Here is a 24738-nt window from a genome sequence, read left to right on the forward strand (position 1 = left end):
ATCCAGGAGGTTCCAACCACTGGGATGGGTGCTTCTCCTTTGACTAGGGCTGGTCTAAATGCTTTCTTCATGGGCGTTGGCAAAGTTCTTCCCTATATTGCTTTCAACAGTGACAGGACAGCACTGAGTTCCAATGCAAAGTCCCACAATAACTGCATTCTCCCTCCCTCACGCACACGGATTCTCTTTCCATACCACATGGCTGCTGCCAGGAATGAGGGAGGGGTGGTGTAGGCAATTCGAGACTGTCTTTTCTATCCGCATCAGTGCCTCTTTCTTTAATATGATGTTAAAACTGGGTATTCTGGTTGCTCACCTGATGTTGGTGTTTTGTTTTGTTTTGTTTTGTTTTTTTGAGACACAGTCTCACTGGTCTCCCTCAGTCTGGGTTGCAGTGGTGCGATCTCAGCTCACCACAACCTCAACCTCCCAGGTTCAAATGATCCTGGTGCATCAGCCCCCCAAGTAGCTGGGACTACAGGCGTGCACCAGCACGCCCAGCTAATTTTTGTATTTTTTGTAGAGACAGGGTTTTGCCATGGTGCCCAGGCTGATCTCAAATTCTGGGCTCAAGAGATCCGCCCACCTTGGCCTCCCAACGTGCTAGGACTACAGGCATGAGCCACCACACCCGGTCTGATTTTTGGTTCTTGTGAAGGTGCTTTTTTATATGGATAGTTGTTCAATTTGGGGTTCCTGCAGAGAGAACACTTGCTAGAGACTTCTATTTGGCAATCCTTCTCTACCTCCCAGCTCATTTTCTATTTTTAAAAATAATAAGAATCAAGCTCGTGAATTCTGCTGTCCCCCAGGAAGGGGTGGTGTTTGATTTTCATCAGGTAGAACACAGATGAGGGGAATAAGTTCAGTATCATTTCCTCCAACAGAAATTCATAAAAGCTGGCTTATAAAAGGAATCACTTCAAATTGCTCATTGGATTTCACAAAACCCATCTGTTGGCCCCTACTATTTTCCAGAGTATCCAGGAAAACAGACAGAAAATGGACATGGAGGAAATGATCCCAGGACATTACTGAAGGTGTTGCTTCTTGTTTGAGTCCAATGCTGGTTTCCTTCTAGTGTTCTCCAAGCCAGTTACAAAATCAAAATTTGTTTAAAATAAAGAAGTACAGAAAGAAAATAATGAGCAAGGTACTGATTGAATGGAGTAGAAATTAACAATGCAAAATGTTTTTGAAACTAGAGGGAGGAAATAAGCCTTAAACAGGATGTTTCTGTTGCAGACAAACTTGCTTAAAAGTGTTAGCATTTAAATGGTCACACCTCAGTTTTGAACTTAACACTCCATTAAGCGGCTGAGGGAGCTCACACCTCTGTCTGTGGCACCTTTCACTCTTGTTGAAGCCCACGGAAGGAGAAGGGGAGAAGAGAGAAGGGTAAGGAAGAAGAGTAGCTACAAATGGAGCAATGACAAAGGTGACAGTCCTGGTTAAGCCTGCTGCCCTGGTGCAATTAATTATTAGCATTGCTTTCACTCCCCAAAGTGTCCTGATTTGGATGATAAATTATGTGGCCACTCAAATAAGGTATAGGATGTCTGAATGGTAGTGACAAGGCAATAGTCATTTACTTTCATAAATAAAAATGGAAATAACATTTGTTCCTTGGAAGCGACACTTTGGTTTAGAAAATTCTGTGACATTTCACATGCTAAGGCTAAGTGTTCATGACTGCAAGATTAAAAATCAAAGAATTAAAGTATCTTAGAGACTCAAGAGGCTCTATTGTTGTAATTTCGAAAATGAGAAACTGAGACTCAAAGAGATTGACTTGCCTAAGGCCAAGTTAATGGAGAAGTTGGGAATAGGACCCAAGTCTCCTAAATGTAAATTATATATTTTTAATGTGTCAAAATCTTAAGAAATGTAAATAATGTTCTCAAGAATGGATAAATAAAGTACAGCCGTTGTGATGAATCGTGCAGCTGCCTTCACTAGGTCAGTGGGCTCAGAGATCAGTGGGAGGGGTCGGGGGACACAGGGCAAGTACTCTCTTGAGGTAAAGTTTCTGATGTTCACTGACGATTTCATCTGATGATTTCTGACATTCAGTGATGATTTCAGCTGAATTCAGGAGACCAAGAATTTTCTCAGGATAAGCAAAATCCAGGAATCCAATTGGTTTCTGGTCTTAAAATTTAATAGCTGAATGACCTTGGCCAAAGTTATTGAATGTCTTTAAAACTCCCATTTCCTCATCTATAAAATCAGAATAAAATTAATATTCATCTCAGATGACTGTTGCAAAGATTAAATAAGAGCGTATATGCAAAGCCCTGGCCCAATGCATGGCACATAGCTATATGTTCAGCAAACGTTAGCTATCATCATTATCACCATCATCTTCATCATTAGCAACAGGAACAGCAGCATTTTTCCTTCTCCACTCCTAACATGACCTGCTTTGGATAGTCAGCCGATTTCACAATGCATTTCACCCTTTTTGCTTATAGAATGTCTTCTCTAAATCTCATTTAGTTCCACATAGCTCATAGAGATAAATATTATAGTTCCTGTTTTAACAGATCAGGAAACAGACTTAGACGGATTAAGTAATTTGTTCAAGGTCACATAACCAGTAAGTGAAAAAAGCAGAACTCAAATCTAATTCTTCTTGTTTTTTTCAATCTATCTGTCTCTGATGACAAATTATAGGGCAGGGTGCTGAGATGAGAGTAAGAAGGGGAGAATGACAACTGGGAGTTGGCCCTGCCTAGAGGTGGGTGAGTTGGTTGGGAAGGTGACTGTGTGAGGAGCATTCTTTACTGCACTGTTCTGTAGATGTTGCCCACATACAATTGAGTTATCCTCTACATAGTCAATCAAGTGATGTGAGCTTAAGTTCTGGAGGGAGCTTTGTCTCAGCATTCAGAATCAGAAGAAATGCTATTTGTCTCCTCAACAGAAAGCCCTGATAAGACCCAAAAAAGAAAGTCAAGCTGAGACAAAATCCCCAGTGTCCCTGGGGTCAGTACCTATATAGAAGATAGAACTCAAACAAATAAGGAGACTTGGGCAGCGAGAAGTCCCTGGTACACTCTGCTCTTTCCAAACTCTTCACTTGGATGGAAACCAGGTCAGGGATGCAACTTCTCTGTGGTTCATGTTTCTTTGTCATTTATTGAGATATTCAGGATCAATTTGGTCACCATTATGACCCCTCCTGTGAAATGATCTTTTGTGTCATCACAATTCATTGATTTGGAGTTATTTCTAATCACACAATTTAGACTTTCAGTGAGGAGCAAAGAAATTCTACTAGGAAAACAAATTAGTAAACACACAAGCCAAATAGAGGCTAAACAAAGTGACAGAGATCCTTCTGTATTCGCACACCTCAGAATACTCATAATGGATTGACCAAGAGTCTTCACACTCCTGGGAACTCCCTTCCTGCAGAGTTCTCTGGTTGTGGCTTCATATGACTGTGACTTCCAGTAATTCAGCAATTACGAGGGCATGCTTTGAAGTCAAACTTGAGTTTGAAGTTTGTCCCCACCTACCTCTTCCAATCTGTGACACCATACAGGTAATTTAATTTCTCTAACTCATTATTTCCTCACATATAAAATGGTGATGGTAATACTAACCTCATAATGTACATAATGCACTTAGTTCCTCCTGGTATGTAATACATGTCCAGCAAGTGGCAGCCATCCTATTCTGCTAACATCCTTGCTGAGAAGTGGCAGAGTATACCTCTTCATAATTCTCTCATTCCTTGTGGCCACGTCCCTCTTTGGGGTATAGCTACTGACTTAGCCCTTGGCTCCTTGTAGCTTTAGGATTAGTAAGCAGGTAACATCCTCACTCTTCCTACTACCCTGAAGCTCCTTTCCTTGACCCTATCTGGATTGTCAGTTGTATCAATTAAGTCTTGGAAACTGTTCATCAAATCTGCAAAGTATACCAAGCCAAGAGAAATGGCAAACACGTTCAATGAAAGAATTTGGACCAAAAAACCTCCACAGGTTTTCAGAATGAATAGAATCTAATATGATAGAATGAGTATAGGAAGAAGTATAAGGTCCTTCATTTGAGTTCAAATGAATACCAGGTGCAAGGGGGTCACACTATTCTGAGGAAAAAACAGACAAAAACCAAACAAAAAAAACCCCATGGACTTTCTGTTTGAAGGTAGACTCAATTTCATTCAAAATGTAATATTTCTACCAGAAGAATGGAAGTACATATGCCTAATATGTAGATACATGGCCTGGAGCCTAGAATTTAGTCTGCCTGCTATGGTTTGGATATGGCTAGTTTGGCCCAGCAAGTCTCGTGTTAAAATATGATCCCCTGAGGTCAGGAGATCGAGACCATCCTGGTCAATATGGTGAAACCCCGTCTCTACTAAAAATACAAAAATTAGCCAGGCGTGGTTGCACATGCCTGTAATCCCAGCTACTCGGGAGGCTGAGGCTGGAGAATCACTTGAACCCGGGAGGCGGAAGTTGCAGTGAGATAAGATGGCGCCTCTGCACTCCAGCCTGGTGACAGAGCGAGACTCCGTCTCAAAAAAAAAAAAGAAAAAATTGTGATCCCCAATGTTGGAGGTGGGGCCTGGTAGGAGGTGTTTGGATTGTGATGGCTGATCCCTCACGAATGGCTTGGTGCCATTCTTGCAGGAGTGGATTCTCACTCTTAGTTCCCACAAGAACTGGTTGTTGAAAAGAGCCTGGCACCTCCTCCTCTCTGTCTTTCTCTCCTGCCATGTGACCTGCACATGCTGACTCCCCTTCAACTTCCACCATGAATTAAAGCACCCTGAGTCCCTTGCCAGAAGCAGATGCTGACACCATACTTCTTGAATAGCCTACAAAACCATGAGCCAAATAAACTTCTTTATAAAGTACCCAGCCTCAGGTATTCCTCTATAGCAACACAAAACAGATGAAGACATTGTTTATTTGGTATTGTTTGATGAAGCAGACAACAGGATCTGGCACAAAGTGACATATTTTAGCCTTTTATCCCTCTGTCAAGAATGAAAGGAGATACTATATTCCATAGCACTAGGATTGTGCAAGCATTAGATGAATGAATATATTGTTGGGCCATTCTCTGTTAAGGAGACTTAAGTATCAGATGAATGTTTGTATCAGGTGCCGTTAAGTTCTCTTTAAACCAGAAAGCATATTCCTGGTAGTTTGTACCATGTCATAGGGCCATGAATCTTATCGGAGCACACATTCAATCTTTTTATATAATTTCTAAAGAAAGTAAGAAAATAGATAAAAGGACATAGATTTAGGTTTCTTTGTAATTTTGAGTATCAAGCTTTCCTGAACCTGACTACTCCCATTACCACAAGTTAGTTCCCAAGAGGAGGTATGAGCTGGCTTCTCTAGACCCTGCACCAATCTTAGTCATTTCTTCCTGTGGGCCTGTGGTCAGCAACCCCTGCCCTTTAGAATGTCCCACCATCCTCTCTCTACCAATCCATCATCTCCTTCAAAATCTGGCTCCATGCTAGCCTCCTAAGAAGTCTTCCTGGTTTCTCATATTCTTCTAATCTCCTCAAGAGCTCTCTGTAGCACACCCACACTTGCTTACATATTGCTTGCAAATCATTCTCCCGTTGTTTCATGTTTCTGTGACTCTCCAAGTTAACTCTAAACTCCTAAAGGGCAGTGAATCTCTGCCAGTGGAGATGAAAAGGAGAAGAGCTCTGGATTTTCCTAATGATTATACAACACTGGGCACAAAGCAACCACTGGGGGCCTAGGACCCATCAAACCGCAGTGAAATTCTACTAGGATTAAGGTTAGATGGGGCAATCCAAGTTTTGGAAGATCAGAGACATTTACATTCTGTTCTTAGTAGTTCAACAGTCCTTCTGAATCACCAGGACTGCAGACATAAAAGTTTCATCTAGCCACTAGCTCTAGCTGAACATATCCCAGGTTACTTAAAGTGCAATTTATTTTTAATAGAAAAATTGATTCTGGAATGAAACATGAAGTAGCCTCTTTTTTTCTTTTTTTGGTAGTCGACTAACCTTTTAAAGAATAGCATTCTTGCCCTAGAGAGGGGCATAAAAGTTTAAAAGGTTATTTTCCACATTACACGTAACCCGCATGCTCACCTTTCCTATCTCTTTGCTGGATCTGCGCACAGGGTGCCTGTGGCGTTAACTCACTGAAAATATCGGCTCCATTAATGCATGATTTACTTCTCTTTACTTGGCAAAGTACAGACCTCATATTTCAAAGCAAATTCAAGCTTTTGTAATTCATTATCTACTCCATGAGATGTGATGGCATGAAATTTTCTCTCTTCAAAACTCAAAAGAGCAAAGCAAATGCTGAAGAGAAGTCTTCCCTGACCCACCCAGAGTTGGCTGCTCCCTGATGTGAGTTCCTATGGCACTTTTAACTTATTGCTCTCGTTAAACTTATCATAGTTAATCATAACTATTTGTTTACATGTCTGTCTCTCCAACTGCCAACTCCCAAGGAGCAGAAATTCTGTCTTATTCATCCCTTTGCAGCCTCATGTTGTGGGTACCATAATGCACAACCCAGATCCTTTTCAGAACAAGTATCCCATTTCCCCAGCTGCTGGAATTGCTGCCTGCTGTCAGCTCACAGCTGAATCTCTTTATTGAAATTTCACACAGCTAAGGGCAAGTGTTATCTCTCCTCCAATGACTGGCCAATGCAAGGGTTTAAAGGCTCAGCCCCTTTGCCTCAATTCAGGATAGCTCTGAAGGGCCATCCCAGCTCCAGATCTCTGTGCTATCAGCTGAGTCCACATTTGCAACTGCAGTGCAGCTTAGCTTCCCTTCTGTCCAGCTCTGCTTCTCCCACTGTCTCCCAGGTGTTTCTGGGAGGTGATAGCCCTCTCCAACAAATCTCCTGCACACAAGTCTCCAACTCAAAGTGTGTTTCCCAGGGAAACCAACTTAAGACACTCCAGACCCTAGTATGGTTCTAGTTCATACTAGATGTGTCATTAATATTTGGTAAAAGAATGAGTGAATAAAGTACACAGGAAATTAATAAATAAAAACAATTAAACAATTGGAATATCCAATATTTTACTTCCACTGCTCTCCCCACCCCTTCCTCTTAGGGTTGTGGTCCTTAGCTGTCAACATAGACAAATATTAACTGAGCTTCTATTTGTTAGGCAGTGTGCTAAGCGCTAGGGAATCAGAAACAACTCTCCTTGTCAGCACCTGTAGCTGGAAGGAGATTGTTTCACACACAGCACAGCCAGGTTCCGTGTTCCTTGCAGACATTGTAGTAGTGATTCCATTTACATCTGAGATATAGAATTGCATCCCTAAACATTTTATCTGTACTTCTAGCTTTGCCTAGACATCATCTCATGGATACTTTGAGACTTGGAGAATGGAATGACTATGATACTTCACTTTAGAACTGGATAATTGATCCTAATTAGCTCTTTAGCAAATGATTTTTTAAGAAGGGGAGAGGCCAACATAGTAGTCTAAGAAAGGAGACTACATTTGGCATACAGAGAAGCAGGGTAAGCTATTCCAGAGCTTCCAGGGATAATGTGACCCTATTAGAGTTAGGGACTAGAAAAATACAAAAATCCAAATATTATAGTTGAGAAGTGCTAAATGTAGAAGACAGAGTATTTGGGGACTAAAGCAGGCCCCAAAGTCCCAAAAAGTCTAAGCAAGGCATAACTAAGGATGAAAAAAAGGTTTGTTTAATCAATGATGTTAACATACATGAAATAAAAATATGAAAACAAGAGGGGAAAAGTGCATTGAAACAAGAGTCAGTGAACTGGAAAACAGAACAATAGAAATTAATCACTACAACAGAGAGAGAATTGACTGAAAACAAAGGAACAGTGCCTCAGGGACATGTGGGATAATAACAAAAAAATCTAACAGTTGTGTCATCAGAGTCCCAGAAGCAGACTCTTTTTAGAGTCTAAAAACTTCGATGAAATGGACCAATTCCTCCAAAAACAAACACAAAATAATGTCAAATAAATCTTTGAATAGCCCTGAAACTATTAAGAAAATTAAATTCATAATTTAAAAACTCTCAAAAAAATGAATTTTCAAACCCAGATAATTTCACTGTATAATTTAACCAAATATTTAGAGGACTAATACCAATTCTATGTAATCTCTTCCAGAAAATGGAAGAGGAAGGAAGACTTCCCAAATCATTTTATGAAATTAGTATTACCCTCATACTAAAACCAGACAAAAAGTATTTAAAAAGAAAACTCTAGAGTAATATCCCTCATGAATGTAGACTAAAAAATCCTTCACAAAAAAATTAGTAAGTAAAATTCAGCAATACTTATCATAAAAAGAGTTATAAACCATGACCAATGGAGTTTATTCTAGGGATGCAAGGCTGGTTCAGCATTTGAAACTCAATCAATGTAAACTAGTATATTAACAGTCTAGAGAAAAAAATAACATGATGATATCAACTGGTACGGAAAAAGCATTTGACAAAATTCCACACCCTTTCATAATAAAAACTCTCAGAAAAATAGGAATAGATAGAAACTTCCTCAACTTGCAAAGAAGAATCTATAAAAACTTTAGAGCTAACATTATACTCAATGGTGAAAGGCTGCATGCTTTCCCTCTATGATCAAGAGCAAGAATGTTCATCTCACTGCTTTTGTTTAAAATATTGGTGGAAAGTGCAATAAGTCTAAAGTGCAATAAGTGAAAAAAAAAAATAAATCGTAGGCATATGTGTCAGAAAGGAAGAAATAAAACTGTTCATATTTGCAGATGGCACGGTGTCTTCCTAAAAAATCCCAAAGAATCTATCAAAAAAGAAAACTCCTAGGACTGATAAGGTCAGCAAAACTGCAGGCCACAAAATAAGCATACAAAAGTCAATTGCACTCCTATATACTAGCAAAGACCGTGTGTACAAGATTAAAAGTACAATACCATTTATGTTCACGCAAAAAAATTGAAATACTTAGATGCAAATTTAACATGCACGGTATTTGTATGCAAAAAAACTACAAAATGCTCATTGAAGAAATCAAAGGAGATTAAAATACATGGAGATATGCTTTTCTTCATGAGTTAAAAGACTCAACATGGTAAAGATATCAATTTTCCCCAAAATGATATACAAGTTTAACTGAATTTTTATAAAAATACCAGCAAGAGTTTTTCTAGTCACAGACAAGATTATTCTAAAATTTATGTTTAAAGGCAAAAAAAAAACCTTGAATACCCAAAACTATTTTTTAAAAAAATAAAGTGGGAGCAATCATCCATACTTGATTCCAAGACTTATTGTAGAGCTACAGTAATCAGTTTTATGGTTCTGGCAGAGAGACGGACACAGACTCATGAGACAGAAAAGAAGACTTAAAGTAGACTCATCCACAAAAATATGCCCACTGATATTTGAGAACTATGCAAAAAGAATTCAATAGAGAAAGAAGATTGTCTTTTCAAAAAATGGTACTGGATCAATTAGACATCCATAAGCAAAAAAAAAAAAAGCCTCAAACTGAGTCTCGGACTTTACACAAAAATCAACTAACATGGATTACTGACTTAAATGTAAAATTTTAAACTATAAAACTCTTAGAAAAAAATAGAATATTTTCAGAAACTAGGGCTAGGCAAAGAGTTCTTAGACTTAATACCAAAACTGTGATTCATAAAAGGAAATGATAAATTTAACTTCATTGATATTAAAAATGTTTGCTCTGTGGAAGATCCTGTTAAGTGGATGAAAAGACAAGCTATACATTGGAAGAAGGTATTTGCAAACCACATATCCAACAAAGGACTAGTACCTAGCATATACTGTAGAAGGCACTGTGGAAACCAAAAGTAAAAATAAATAAATAAATAAATTCAAATAGAAAATGGACAAAAGACATGCACAGATATTTCACTGAAGCTGATATATATATGGCAAATAAGCACGTGAAATGATGTTAAATATCATTAGCCAGGTGGGAAATACAAATTAAATTGACAATGAGGTATTACTGCACACCTATCTGGGTGGTTATAAATGTTGGCAAGTATGAGGAGATATTGGATTAATCATATGTTGCCAATAGGAAAGCAAAATAGTACAGGCTTAAGGCAATGTTTTAAAATGCTAGACATTCAGTTATCATATGATGCAACAATCACACTCCTTGGCATTTATCCCAGAGAAATAAAAACTTATGTTCACACAAACCTGTACATTAATATATATAACAGCTCATAATCATCAGAGCTAAAAACTGGAACCAACTCAGATTTCCTTCAGCGGATGAATGGTTAATGAACCTAGCACAGACATACCATGGAACACAACTCAGCAATAAAAAAATCAACTAATAATATATGCCATAACTGGGACTGATATTCAGAGAATTATGCTGAGTGACAAAAGCCAATCCCCAAAATTATATACTGTATGACTGACTTTATATAATCTTCTTGAAAGGACAAAAATAGAAAGGGAGAATGGATTAGTGGTTGCCAAGGACTGAGGAGGGGTAGGTGTAGGAGGAAACTGGGTGTGGCTATAAAAGGGCAACAGTGGGGAACCTCATGCTCGTAGAAATGCTCTGCATCTTTACTGTATCAATGCCGATATCCTGATTGTGTATTGTACTACAGTTTAGCAAGATGTTGCCATTGGGGGAAAACACTGGATCCCTCTACTATTTTTTTATTCTATTTTACTTTAAGTTCTGGGATACACGTGCAGAATGTGCAGATTTTTTACATAGGTATATATTTGCCATGGTGGTTTGCTTCATCTATCAATCTGTCATCTAGGTTTTAAGCCCTACATGCATTAGGTATTTGTCCTAATGCTCTCCCTCCCCTAGCCCCCAACCTCCAGACAGGCCCCAGTGTGTGATGTTCCCCTCCCCGTGTCCATGTGTTCTCATTGTTCAACTCCCACTTATGAATGAGAACATGCAGTGTTTGGTTTTCTGTTCCTGTGTTAGTTTGCTGAGAATCATGGCTTCCAGCTTCATCCATGTCCCTGCAAAGGACACGAACTCATTCTTTTTATGGCTGCATGGTATTCCATGGTGTATATGTGCCACATTTTCTTTATCCAGTCTATCATTGATGGGCATTTGGGTTGGTTCCAAGTCTTTGCTATTTAAATAGTGCTGCAATAAATATACGTGTGCATGTGTCTTTATAGTAGAATGATTTATCTAATTAAACTAAAGAGGTTCTGCAAGGCAAAAGAAACTATCATCAGAGTGAACAGGCAACCTACAGAATGGGAGAAAATTTTTGCAATCTACCCATCTGACAAAGGGCTAATATCCAGAATCGATCTACAAGGAACTTAAACAAATTTACAAGAAAAAAACAACCCCATCAAAAAGTGGGTGAAGGATGTGAACAGACACTTCTCAAAAGAAGACATTTATGTGGCCAACAAACATACGAAAAAAAGCTAATCATCACTGGTTATTAGAGAAATGCAAATCAAAACCACAATGGGATACCATTTCATGCCAGTTAGAATGCCAATCATTAAAAAGTCAGGAAACAACAGGTGCTGGCAAGGCTGTGGAGAAATAGGAACACTTTTACACTGTTGGCGGGAGAGTAAATTAGTTCAACCATTGTGGAAGACAGTGTGGCGATTCCTCAAGGATCTAGAACCAGAAATACCATTTGACCCAACAATCCCATTACTGGGTGTATACCCAAAGGATTATAAACCTCTCTACTATTTTTTATAACTGTGTGTGAACCTACAATTATGCGACATTAAAATGTTTAATTGTTAAAAAGGAGGATATGATTGGATTTGGCAATAATTTCTTGGATACAACACCAAAGGGATAGGCAACAAAATTAAAAATAGACAAATTAGACTTCATGGAAAGTTAAAAATTGTATGCATCAAAAGACACTATCAACATAGTGAAAGGGCAAGTCACAGAATGGGAGAAAATATTTGCAAATTACATAACTGATAAGGGACTAATATGCAGAATATATAGGGAACTCCTGAAACTCGTCAGCCAAAAAACAAGCAACCTGATTCAAAGATGAGTGAAGAACTTGAACAGACATTTCTCCAAAGAAGATATGTAAAATGGACAATAAGCTCAACATTACTAGTCATCAGGGAAATACAAAACAAAACTATGAGACACCACTTCACATCCATTAGAATGGCTACTGTTAAAAAAAAAAAACAAACATACACACACAGCATTTGGAGCCCTTGTGCATTATTGATGGGAATGTAAATGGTGCAGCTACTGTAGAAAACAGTATGGCCATCTCCCAAGAAACTAAAAATAGAATTAGCGTATGATTCAGCAAATCCGCTTCTGGGTATATACACAAAAGAATTGAAAGCAGGATCTTGTACACCCACATTCATAGCAACAATATTCACAATAGCCAGAATGTGAAAGCAATCCAGGTGTTCCCTCAAAATTCCTGTTGAAATCCTAACCCCCAGTGTGATGGGTATTAGGAGATGGGGTCTTTGGGAGGTGATTAGGTCATGAGGGTTCCACACACATGAACGAGATTAGTGCCCTTATAAAAGGGATCCTAGAGAGCTCTCTCACTCTCTTTCTGCCATGTGAGGGTACAATGAGAAGTCGGCAGTCTGCAACCTGGAAGAAGAACTGAACCATGCTGGCATCCTGAGCTTGGACTTGCAAGGCCCCTAAAACTGTGAGAAATCAATTTCTGTTTATAAGCCACCCAGTCCATGGTACTTGTTACAGCAGTCTGAACTGACTAAGACCAATGGTAAACTTTATGTTATATGTATTTTACCACAATTAAAAAAAAAGTTTGAAAAAAGTAGGCAAAGGGGTGGGGGCAACCACAGACTTTATTAATGCTTAATCAGAGCTATCCAGACATGGAAGAAAAGAAAAAATGTACTAGCATATACTTGATTAAAACTGGGATATGTTGCCAGGCTTTTCCAGAGTCTTAGTGAATTGCCCTGCAATACCATCCCACTTCCTTTGCTCTCCATCTACGCTCACCATGCAGCTTTCTGATGTTCATTGGACCCTCAGCTGCACTGTCCACAGGGAGGAGAATATGCGGAGACCAGAGTGGTCTAGGTTTGTTAGCATTTCTGAGTTCGCTGCAAGTAAATATCGGGCACTCTAGTTCACATAACAGCCCCTTGTGAGCACAGCTGAAGCCCCATTGTGCCCGCTGCCTCCCAGGTGCCCTGTGGAGCTAGGGTGCAGAGCCACAGCAGAGGCCTGGCCTGGACTGCTGCACCTTCACCACGTGCTGCCACCCCGTGTTCCTCTGCACAGCCTGCCAGCCTCACTCCCTGCCATTCCATCCTGGCATTTGGCTTCAACTGAGACAAAACTGAGGAAGGCTGGCTCTGAGGGAGCACTGCAGCCTATGTCCTTTATCCCAGAAACAGAGAAATCTGCCTTTGAGATAGGAGCCCACAGTCCATGGCCTGCCTATTCATGATTTGTGAATTCTTTACCGCAGTTACCACTTTTCCCTTCTAGGTTGCCTGGCAGCCAACATTATGTCTAACATATACACACGCATCTATCATATATACCAATATAATATATTTTCTTATTTCTTTATCTTTTTCTCTTTCCACCTATTCCTGACACATAAAGATTCTTCATCCTATTCTGCTCACATCTTGCCAATTAAGACTCTTCCTGTGTCATTCATTGCTCTCCCAGTCTATATGTTACTTTAAGTTCAAACCTGGCAACCCTCCTCCTTGACACTACTGATGGGTAAGTGGCTCACATGGCACCAGGGAGAAAGGTGGGTTTCCCAGTGGCACAGGCATTTAATCCTACCCCACCCAGGAGCATGGGCTAGGCAGGCACTCCAGGGCCTGGGGACTGACTCACAGACCAAGGCCTTCTGGGATTTTAGAATTTTCTTACCCAGAAAATAGGATCAACACCACTGCCATCATGAATTATTCAACACCTGCCAGGGCTATTCCTTCATGAACAATGAAATAATGGAAGCTGACAAAATTGATTTCTGGTGAATTTTTAGTGACGTCAAGTTCATAGCAAGTGAGTAGGGGCTGGCAAAGCTCAGAGGAACTTGACCACAAGAACGGTCAGCCTGCAGTTTCCCTGGGAACATTGCCATTTGGTCAACAGTGCAGCTGAGCTGGGTGTCCTTTGTGAGGGTCCTTTTCCTCTCAGGGTTTGAGGGACATAAATGCACTGAAAAAACATAGTCACTTGGGCTTACCAAGCCAGTTCCCAGCCAGGAGGATGGGTGAGACTCTTGAAGCATTTCATGAAGCATTTGAATTGCTAGATAATTAGAAGATCAATAACATAATTTAAGCTGCTTAGCAGAGTGCTAAGAAAGAAAGGCTTCAACTCAGCATATTTTGAATTTTGCATTAGGGTTTCACTAATTAAAAGGAAAAAAATATTGGCACCATGTCTAATCCTTCCATTAATCTCCCTCAACATATATTCTGCTGCTTGTTATTGTATAATCATTAAATGTAAAATATTAAACTGGACATTTGACTTTATTGATCACTTTATGGACTAAAGATACAGCAAGTAATTATGTGCCATGACAGATTTATTGATTGAGCTGTCATTGGAACAGCTGAAATTGACACATAGTTGATTACTATTCTAGTATGCTGTTTCCATCTATAATTTTGTCTCATTCTCTTTCTCATCAAGAATTGTATATTTATAGTTAATTTCTATTTAAGAACTCAAAAGAAGACTTTTTACCCTAAATAATGTGTGGTTAGTGTGTGGTTTTCTAGGTAGATCAGAAACACTGCAGTCTCAGCGTATAGACTTAGTTTTGTATACTTGGGTATTTTATCAATTCTGATGCAAGGTAACTTTTAACTGGCATTTATCTCTCTAAGCCTGGTTTTCCTACTTGAAAAATAATCTTATCTCTTCTGAATATTTTTTTCCTTCCTTACTCTGCTTGTTCTCTCAGCATTTACAATTCAGTTCAGTTTGCTAAAGAAGAGTAGGGCCTTTCCAATGTCCTGAACACCATTCAGGATGCTGGGGATACCAAGGTGGGGAAGGCAGAGTCCCTGCCCTCAGGGGAGTTTACAGCCTAGTGAAGGAGACTGGCCTGGACCCCAATAAAGCATGTAGAAGAATCTGAGGAGGCAAAAGCTGAGTGTGGACAATATTTAGAACTAAGCAGCCTCCGGTTTCATTGTGACATAGGATTTTGTTTCCAAATCCTGTGCTAGCAACAAAGTCAAAGTCACCTACCAGATCCTGGGTATAGAGAATGGGATGGAAGGAGAAATTATTTTTAAATCTCATCCTGGAACATGCGAGAAGCTGTTCTTAGAGTTCATCATTTTCAGATTTAGCAGACTTCATGGATGATCTTTAACATACAGAGTTTCATGGAATTCCTTTCTTGGAATAGATTTGTAAAGAAGTCCTAATAATGTGTTTTGCCTGTCTTCTTTATGTTTAGGTCATAAATACATAGTTGTACAATATATCTTCCTACATATAGTTCTTTCCATGGTTACTTTTATATTCTATATGTGCAGAAACCATGACTTGCAGGTTTTGTCTGTTTTTTTTAACTTTCTTCTCATCCTTTTGTGTTTCTGCATTCAGTAGGTACTTAATAAATGATCATCGAAGCTTCTTTTGAGGTAGTTGTAGGGTAGTGACCCACTTAGAACAACCCAGTTTCCAAGAAGCTGAGTTCTAAATTTCAATTAAAAATTTGAATTTTGGCACAGAGTAGGTGTGCTTTAAACTTTTTTCAGGATACGTGGGATTCGAGTCACCTTAAATGGTGGGGGCATGATGGCTCATAGCATGAATGAATGCAGTTGAAATCTATCTTACTTCAGCATCTCCAGAACACAGCCTGGAGTCATGGAAACAACATTGCACCCATGTTAGGAAGCCTAGGTTAAGGTTTCAGTGGCCCTGGGAAGTGACCCAACACTTTGGGTCTCATTTCTCGTTTGTTAAATAAGGTGATTGGGCCAGATACTCAGGAAAGGCATTTAGCACTCTGAAATTCCACTGTGCTATTTTGCTTTGAGTTAGGGTGCAGCCTCTGTGGCCTCTTACTTCACATATCTGGATAAAGAAAGATTGATTTGCTATTAAGTTGTTATTATTTCAGCTTTGGAAAGTACTTGTGAGTGAGCACAGTTATCTTTGAATTTCCAAGTAAATCTGCAGTATGTTTTCTTATACCTGTAGAGAACTGTAGGACAGTCTTTAGGACTAGAACTCAACATATTTTTAGGGTAGAGGTTCTCAATCTTATTTTTCTTCTCCTTTTTAATTTTTTTTAGAAATCTGATGAAAACTGCAATCCCTTTTCTAGAACAGTGATGGAACTCATAAGTACAGCATTTTGCCTATTATTTCATGGTGGTAAGAGGGAGCATTTCTATGCTGTTTCCAGGTTGGGAATCCCCCTCTAGGCCTATTGTAGGGGCAGGTTTTGCTCTGATGTGAATATTTTTGTTCTTTAACCCTCTGAGCTTTGCTACCTGCTAGCTACGTGACCACCAACAAATTGCTTAACCTTTCTGACTCCCTTTGGAAACACAGGAATAATAACACCAACTTGCAACTAGTTGGGAGCAGTAGCATTGTGAGCTAAGGTAAGTAAAGCACCTAGTATCGTCCCTGATGTACAGCACTAGCTACTCACTCATAAAATGTTTTCCTAACCTTCCTCACTTTTTGAAAAATCTCAGTGCTAGCCATAGTGGCTCATGCCTGTGGCCCCAGAGCTTTGGGAGGCTGAGGCAAGGGGATTGCTTGAGGCCACAAGTTTAAGACCAGCCTGAGTAGCACAGCGAGACTGCATCTCTAGAAAAAAAAAAAGAAAGAAAGATGAAAGGAAGGAAGGAAGGAAGGAAGGAAGGAAGGAAGGAAGGAAGGAAAGAAGGAAGGAAGAAAATTAAAAAAATTTTTAAAAAGTATCAGTCAAACCTGTGTAACTATAAACCTTCCTTTTGCAGTGTGGAGTCCCAATTCTTTTTTGTATTATCCACACCCCTTTAACTACCAACCCCCAATTTTCTACTTTAACAATATTTGTATTGTTCACTCTTATACAACACACTTGTATTTCTACCTTTTTGTTTAAGAAATTTCTACTATTTAGAAATAGCACTATTGTGCTCCTTTTGCCAAAATGAAGTTCATTTTTAATTCTCCAGATTTTGCTACTTCTAAGGTAAAGCCTTAGTTACATTAGCATGGCCCAGAATTTCCTATTTTAAATCTTTCCTGGGGCTGAAAATTAATCTTTCCTTAGGCAGTATCTAAAGGGTATGTGTATTGAGTGATCTAAAGATCAATTAAACACTAACAGAGCTTCAGTAAAGAAACCGTTTCTTCACACGAAAAGAGGTAATAGTGATGCAAGTAGAATGCAGGAACATTGAGTTTAGTTTTCCTAGACACCTTAAGGAACACAGGGATAACTGCGGAAGCTAGTGGATTCCAAACTCTGCAGGCAACCTCACGCCTCCAGAGTCCAAGAGATATGGCAGAAAACTAACATTTATTGAGCAACAGTTACATGCCTGGTGGAAGTCAGAGGCTACAATACGATGGCCTACAGCCCACACACAACCCACCGATGTGGGTTTTCTTGGTTTTACTCTCACAGTCCTTTAACAAACTATAAACCTATCTTTTAAAGTGTATATTTTATATGTATTATATACACATTCACACGCATACACACAAGGATCTCATGGCTTCTCCTGAAAAATTAGAATATTCACCAACACTGAACTCAGATTCTTACACGGCAACAATACAGAGCAGCAGACACAGTCATTAGAGGGGTGCAAGCTCTTGATTCACCACAGTTCTTACCGTGCACTCACTGTATGAGTGCGTGCATATCACACATGGTGCCCTTGCTTCCCATTCACCCAACTTTGGTAGGCTCTCTCTCCATATATATACAGATATGTGTGTGGTATGTGCATATTTGTGTGGTATGTGCATAATTAAGCTAGATAGAATCTAGCTTAATTTCTTTGATGTAGATTGTATTGGCTCTGTGTTACAAATGAGAAAATGTGCAGACCCTCAACTTACTTAGGGCACAGTTGAGAGGAGGCAGTAAAGAGTATCACCTGAACGTGCCTACCCAATGTAGTCCTAAAGGAATCACTTTCAGCATGGGCAGTTTTGTTCCTAGAGAACATTTGCCAAGGTATGGAGGACATTTTTGGCGGTTATACATGGGAAAGGGGCATTTAGTGGATAGAGGCCAAAGATGCTGCTAAGCATCCTACAATGTGCAGGATCATTTACTGTAACAAAAAATTATCTGGTCCAAAATGTCAAAATGTTAATAGTGCTGAGGTTGAGAAACTCTTTGTGGTGCTTAATTTTAGGTGTTGACTGGATTAAGGAATACCTAGAGAAACCTGGTAAACCACTATTTTGGATGTGTCTGTGAGGGTGTTTCCAGAGGAGATGAGCATGTGAGTCTAAGTGGGCTAGGTGAAGATCCACGCTCAGTGGGGGTGGGCAACCATCTAATCGGCCAGGGGCCCAGAGAGAACAAATACAGAAGGCAAATTGGTCTCTCTTGAAGAGCTGGGATAGACTCTTCCTCTGATGCTTTGGATGTCAGAACTTGAGAGTCGCCAGCTTCTGGATGCCAGGACTTACACCAGTGCCCCCAACCCAAGTTCTCAGGCCGTCATCCTCAGACTCAGAATTGCATCATTGGCTTCCCTGGTTCTGAGGCCTTCTGACTTGGACTGAACCACTGCCAGCATCTCAGGGGTTTCCAGCTTGCAGATGGCATGCTGTGGGACTTCTCAGCCTCCATAATCTCAAGAGCGAATTCCCCAATTGCTCTCCTCTCATATATCTATATCTATAACTATATATATCTATAAATATATATCTATAAATATAGATATATATCCTGTTGGTTTTGTCTCTCTGGAGAACACTGACTAATGCAAATTTTGACATTAAAGAAACAGAATTTTAAGGTTAAATTTTCATAATTGGTTTTAGGTTTCCTGGAATTGGCTGTTTAATCTGATTAGACCTAAAAATGCTAAGGACTGTACTTCTAATAGTACAGACAGCACTGATAGCCCATGATGTGAACTGTTTATAGAGATACACAAAATAAATGCATTTGATATTCCAAATTCTTATAAGAGACAAAAAATTTTGTGACTCTATACATGATACTTTTGAACAGTTGTGGAAAACCAAAGAATATAAAGACATTTGCTGGCTGCTCCTAGTGTTGCTGGATGAAGTGATGAAAGAAAAGGATGAGCTCAGGGATTCTCTTTCTTGGATCAAGCTTGCATAAATGATCTGTGCCAGCAAGTAAGTGCAAAGAGATCACATGGTGAGACAGGAAGCAAAAGAGAGAGAAACCGAGGAAGCCAGAGTCTGTTCAACAACCTGCTCTGGCAGAAGCAAATGCATCCCTGTGGGAGCAAGAATTCACTTCTAATGTAATTCCAAAAGGACATTAATCTAGTCATGAAGGATCTGCCCCCATGACTCAAACACCTCCCACTAGACCCCACCTCCCAACACTGCCACATTGGGAATCAAATTCCAACGTGAATTTTGGCAAGGGCAAACCACATTCAAACAATAGCAGCGTCTCTGTGGTAAAAAGAAGTAAGCATCTGTTAATCTAAAATCCTTTGCTTTTGTTTATATAGCACTGACTTAATTTACAACCCTTTTATGAGACCCACTTACAAAATTCAAATCCATGCTCCCATTTACTGACAGGCTCCAACAACCTGTCAGAAGACAGAATGGTTTGTTTTTAAGGTAAATTTGATAAGAAAAGAGTTTTTACAGTACTAAACTAATTATTAATTTATTGACAAGTTCAAGCTGTGGAAAGAAGGAAAATCTATCTTAACCAAGAAATGTTTCCTTACTCTAATTTTACTTGCAGTGATACATAACATGGTCAATATAAGCTGAACATCTTTAACATATTTATATTCTGTCACTTGTGTATTATTTGTTACACATCAAAACGAAATGCTTGAGGAAAAAGACATATCATAAAGAGTAACTGTTTACAACTGACCATAGGTGTTAAATTTGTCTTTAACTGGTTATTTTTTTTTCTTGTTAAAACACACATAAACCCAGGGAAGCTTCTATATTTCCTATATTCCTAACCCCAAATCTATGAGTATGTTGCTGGCATTGGACTGAAGTTTGCATTTACACTATCTGGGAAAAGATTTGCTGAGTTGTTTTATAGTATAAATAGATTACTGGGCATAAGTAAATGTGTTTTTAAAAAACAAACATAAAGAATTATGGTATTTGTCTTACTCCATTTTGTGTTGCTACAACAGAATACCACAGACTGGGTAATTTATAAGAAAAGAAATGTATTTCTCACAGTTCTGGAGACTAGGAAGTCCAATATCAAGGGGCCAGCATCTGGCAAGGGCCTCCTTGTCACATCATCCCATGGCCAAGGGCAGAAGGGCAAGAGAGCAGGAAAGAGTGAAAGGAGCTGAATTCATCCTTTGATCAGGAACCCACTCCCGCAACAACAACATTAATCCTTCATGGGGCAAAGCCCTCATGACCTAATCACCTCTTAAAAGTCCTACCTCTCAACACTGTTGCATTAGGGATTGACTTTCCAACACATGATCTTTGGAGAACACATTCAAACCATAGCAGTACTAATCATATTTATATCAATAATTAATATGATTATTATAAATGAACATCAATTTATAAACACAGAAATGAAGATTTATATTAATTCATTCATTCATCCAAGCATTTGTTTTTCATTTCTTTATTCAACACAAATGGGTCAGAAGCTGTCTAGGTACAAACTGAAAATTGTGCCAGAGCTTCATTGTTGGCTTAGATTATATCACGAACATTTTTCTCATGAGGATTTCCACGGAACCTGGCAAAATGTTAGGTCAAAAACAGGGTTTTCATGATGGGCTGTGGGCCTCTCATGACAGAATTTTTTGGTATGTCCATAAAAATTCAGATTCCTGGGCCATACTCCAGCTCTCTACTAAGAAAGCTCTGTGTGAGGTCTATAGACATTTACAATTAATGGATTCTTCAGATGATTCTCAAAGATCTCAAGTTTGAACCTCACTCTTTGAGATTCTCTTACTCTTCATGCCATCCCTTCTGACCCCCTTTGCTTCAGCATTTCTTCTCCATTTTCTACACCACCTTATTAATTTCAACAGTCTTCTTTAACTTTCCTGACCCAACCTAAATCCAAGGGATGGAAATTAGTAGTTGAAGACATAAAACAACAACAAAGAGGATGAATATTAACACCAAGAAGACCCTACATCATGAAATAGGACCTCAGTCCTCACCTGTCCTTTTTCCTCTTTTATTCTGTTTCTTATAGTTGAAAGGTAATGACTTTGGTCATTGTACTCTTGAAATTACCTATGAGTTACAGCAGAGTGAGTGATTCTTCGCTAGGCTGTGCATCAAAATCACCTGTATTCCATAGGTTCATCAAGCTGGAAGAAATAGTACAACTTATCTAGAGTTACAGAGAATATATATATATATATATATATATATATATATATCTCCAAAATTGAACCACAAGAGATGAAAACCACCATATCTGAGATGAAAAATACTCAAGATAGAATTAACAACAAAAGAATTATTTTTTAAAAGATTAGTAAACTTGAAGACATGACAATAGTAACTATCCAAAATGAAACACACAGAAAATTAAATGTTTAAAAAATCAATAAGCTGTGGGACAGCTTCAAGCTACCTAATACATATGCAACTGAAGTTCCCAAAGGAAAGAATACAACACCAAAACCATGCTGTGTAAAAGAACAAATTGATAAATAGAAAGTTAAAATTGCAAGCTTCTGCTCTTCAAAGACTCTGTTAGGAGAATAAAAAAACAAGCCTTAGACTGGGAGAAAATATCCGCAAATTATATGTTTGGTAAAATACTTATATCCAGAATATATAAATAACTCTTTGAAACTGAATAGTAAGGAAACAACTAAATAGGTCAAAGGTTTGAACAGATAACTTCTGTTCAAAGATTTATTGTTGGCAAATGAGCACATGAAAAAATGCTTGATATCCTTAATCACTAGGGAAGTGCTACTACATATCTATTAGAATGTCGGAAAATAAAAAGACCAACCATACCAAGTGCTGGTGAGAGATATGGAGATTTTACATTGCCACATTGCTAGTGAGAATATAAAATAGTACAACCATTTTGGAAAACAGCTTGGCAGTTTCTTGAAAACATGCATACACACATATACAATGATCTACCCATCCCACTCCTAGATATGCACCCAAGAGAAATGTAAAATCATATGTTCACACAAAAACTTGTATACAAATGTACATAGCAGCCTTGTTTGCAATAGCCAAAAAAATCAGATACATCCTAAATGTCCATCAACAAGTGAAGAGATAAACAGAAGATATTATATGCATATAATAGAATACTACCCAGCAATAAAAAGGAATGAACTAGTGATATACACAACATGTATGAATCTCTAGGTAATTATACTAACTGAAAGAAGCCAGACAAAGAAATATACATCCTGTATGAACCCACGTATTTAAATTCTGTAAAACACAAACAGATGTTCAGTGACAGAAAAGAGGTCAGTGGTTGCCTGGGGACAAGAGGTGGGTGGAGGAGGAGCAGGAGAGAGAAAATACAAAGGCGCACGAGGAAACATTTGGAGTGATATGTTCATCATGTCATTCTGGTGATGATTTCACAGATGTATACATAGGTCAAAACTCATCAAATTATGAACTTTATGTGCAATTTATTATATATCAATTATAAGTCAATAACGCTGTTAAAAATTCAATGATGGGAAGAGAGCAATGATGCATTAGACTAATAAGTGATCATTATTAATAACCCCTGGGACCTGAAACAAAAGATTAGGAGGGAAAGCTTTTGTTGCTCATGCCAAATGGTGCTGTATATCAGTCTTCACATTAAAAAAAAATCATACTATAAGAACTGCGGCTAAAGTATATTTGTCCTCTTTTGATTCCACTGCTATCCAAACAGTGGGCATGTAGTACTTTGTAATACTTGAAAGTTTTAAAGACTGTCTACATTGTGCTCCTCTTCTTTTTCTCTCTCAGTCTGGAAGTCCTCCAGCCACACACATTAATGATGGAATGTAAAGCGATCTTTACCTGGGAAGCTGAAGAAAACCTGTAATGCTCTCAAAGATCTCCAATTATTTAAGCCTGGTCAAGCTCTGAAAATAACAGAGGATGTGATGTGGTATTAAAACAAGTTATTTTACTATTGGCAACACCTATATGGATTGTAGTGATGTCTAACCAGCCTGTTCTCACTCGCATGCTCCAAATGGGGACAAGAAGTTTCTCTAGTGCAGCTTCCACACTCTTCTTGGCTCTCTCTGTCTCCTTAATGGGACCTCCCACTGAAGTCAACATAAAAAGACTCAAATGTCCCCCTACCCATCTTTGCCATCACCCAGATCCTTTGATTGTCAAGATTGAGTTCCATTTTAACGACTATTACTTGTGGAATTATTTCATTCATGTAACAAATATTTATTGTACACTTACTATGTTTTCACATGTTGAATGAAACATACAAATTCTCTGACCTCATGATGTTGCAGGGGCAGAGAGGCCGAAGGTAAACCAACGTGGAATGAACAGATTCATAGAATTTGAAGCATTGCATTGAATAGGCAGGACTCTGAGAGATCAAAGCAGAAAATTTTCTTCCCTTTACCCTTCTTCAACTCTAGAATGCAGTCATGATGGCGAAAGCCTTAAGCAGACATGTGAGACCATGAGAAGAAAGCCCTGTGTCAAAGATGGTGGAGTAACTTGATAGGAAGAGTCATCAGACAAGTCCAGGCCTGGACTGTTTACTTCTTGACTTTGTTTACCCAGGAGAAAATAAATACCTCTCCTGCTTAAGCCATTATTTTGGGGTTTCTGCCTCTCACAGCCAAATTATATGTGTTCCCGAGGTTGGGAGTTTGAGGACAGCCTGGCCAACATGGTGAAACCTCATCTCTACTAAAAATACAAAAATTAGCCGGGCATGGTGGCACATGCCTATAGTCCCAGCTACTTGGGAAGCTGAGGCAGGATAATTGCTTGAACCCAGGAGGCGGAGGTTGCAGTGAACTGAGATTGAGCCACTGCACTCCAGCCTAGGTGACAGAGCGAGACTCCATTTCAGAAAAAAAAAAAAAAAAATTCCTTCTCTGAACATTCACAATACTTTAGCAATAATTTAACCTCTTCCTACTCTTTATTACGATGACGTAAAAGCTCACTTCATATTCCTATTCTTTCAACTTTTAGAGGGCAGTGTAGTTGACATATTTTCTTGATCTTTAGGTCCTCCAGGCCACCTCAGGCGCTGGTAGGTGTTTGCTGGATTGCTTCTGCACTGATAGAAGTGAGCAATAGCTCATTAAACATGCTCAAAAATAACTTCAAATCCATATTCATGGTTCTGCCTAGCCCAGAGTTGGGACCAATCACTATAGGTGGCACTGCTTTGTCTAATTTACTCCCAGTTGTTAATAAACAAGAAAGCATATAGACAAACATCTTGGGACATTGATGTTGCAGCTCTCACAGCTGAGGCTTAGAGCTGAGTTAGCCCACTCAGGCGGGACTTCAGTGCCAGCTTTATCCCACAGAAACCGTGCTTGTTTCTTCTAGTTGTTA

At 39.0% G+C, this 24738-nt stretch overlaps 1 long non-coding RNA gene across 1 annotated transcript in view; it reads left to right on the plus strand.

Annotated features, from left to right (window-relative positions):
• LOC117974637 (uncharacterized) overlaps window positions 1-23358 on the plus strand; it is a 111541-nt gene extending 88183 nt beyond the window's left edge. Inside the window, exon 3 of the long non-coding RNA XR_004664714.1 lies at window positions 23155-23358. This is a non-coding gene — a long non-coding RNA (uncharacterized LOC117974637). The remainder of the gene's footprint in view (window positions 1-23154) is intronic.
• Window positions 23359-24738: the final 1380 nt, after the last annotated feature.

The sequence above is a fragment of the Pan paniscus genome, chromosome 1 (genome assembly GCF_029289425.2).
Source record: "Pan paniscus chromosome 1, NHGRI_mPanPan1-v2.0_pri, whole genome shotgun sequence".
NCBI classification, from domain to species: domain Eukaryota; kingdom Metazoa; phylum Chordata; class Mammalia; order Primates; family Hominidae; genus Pan; species Pan paniscus.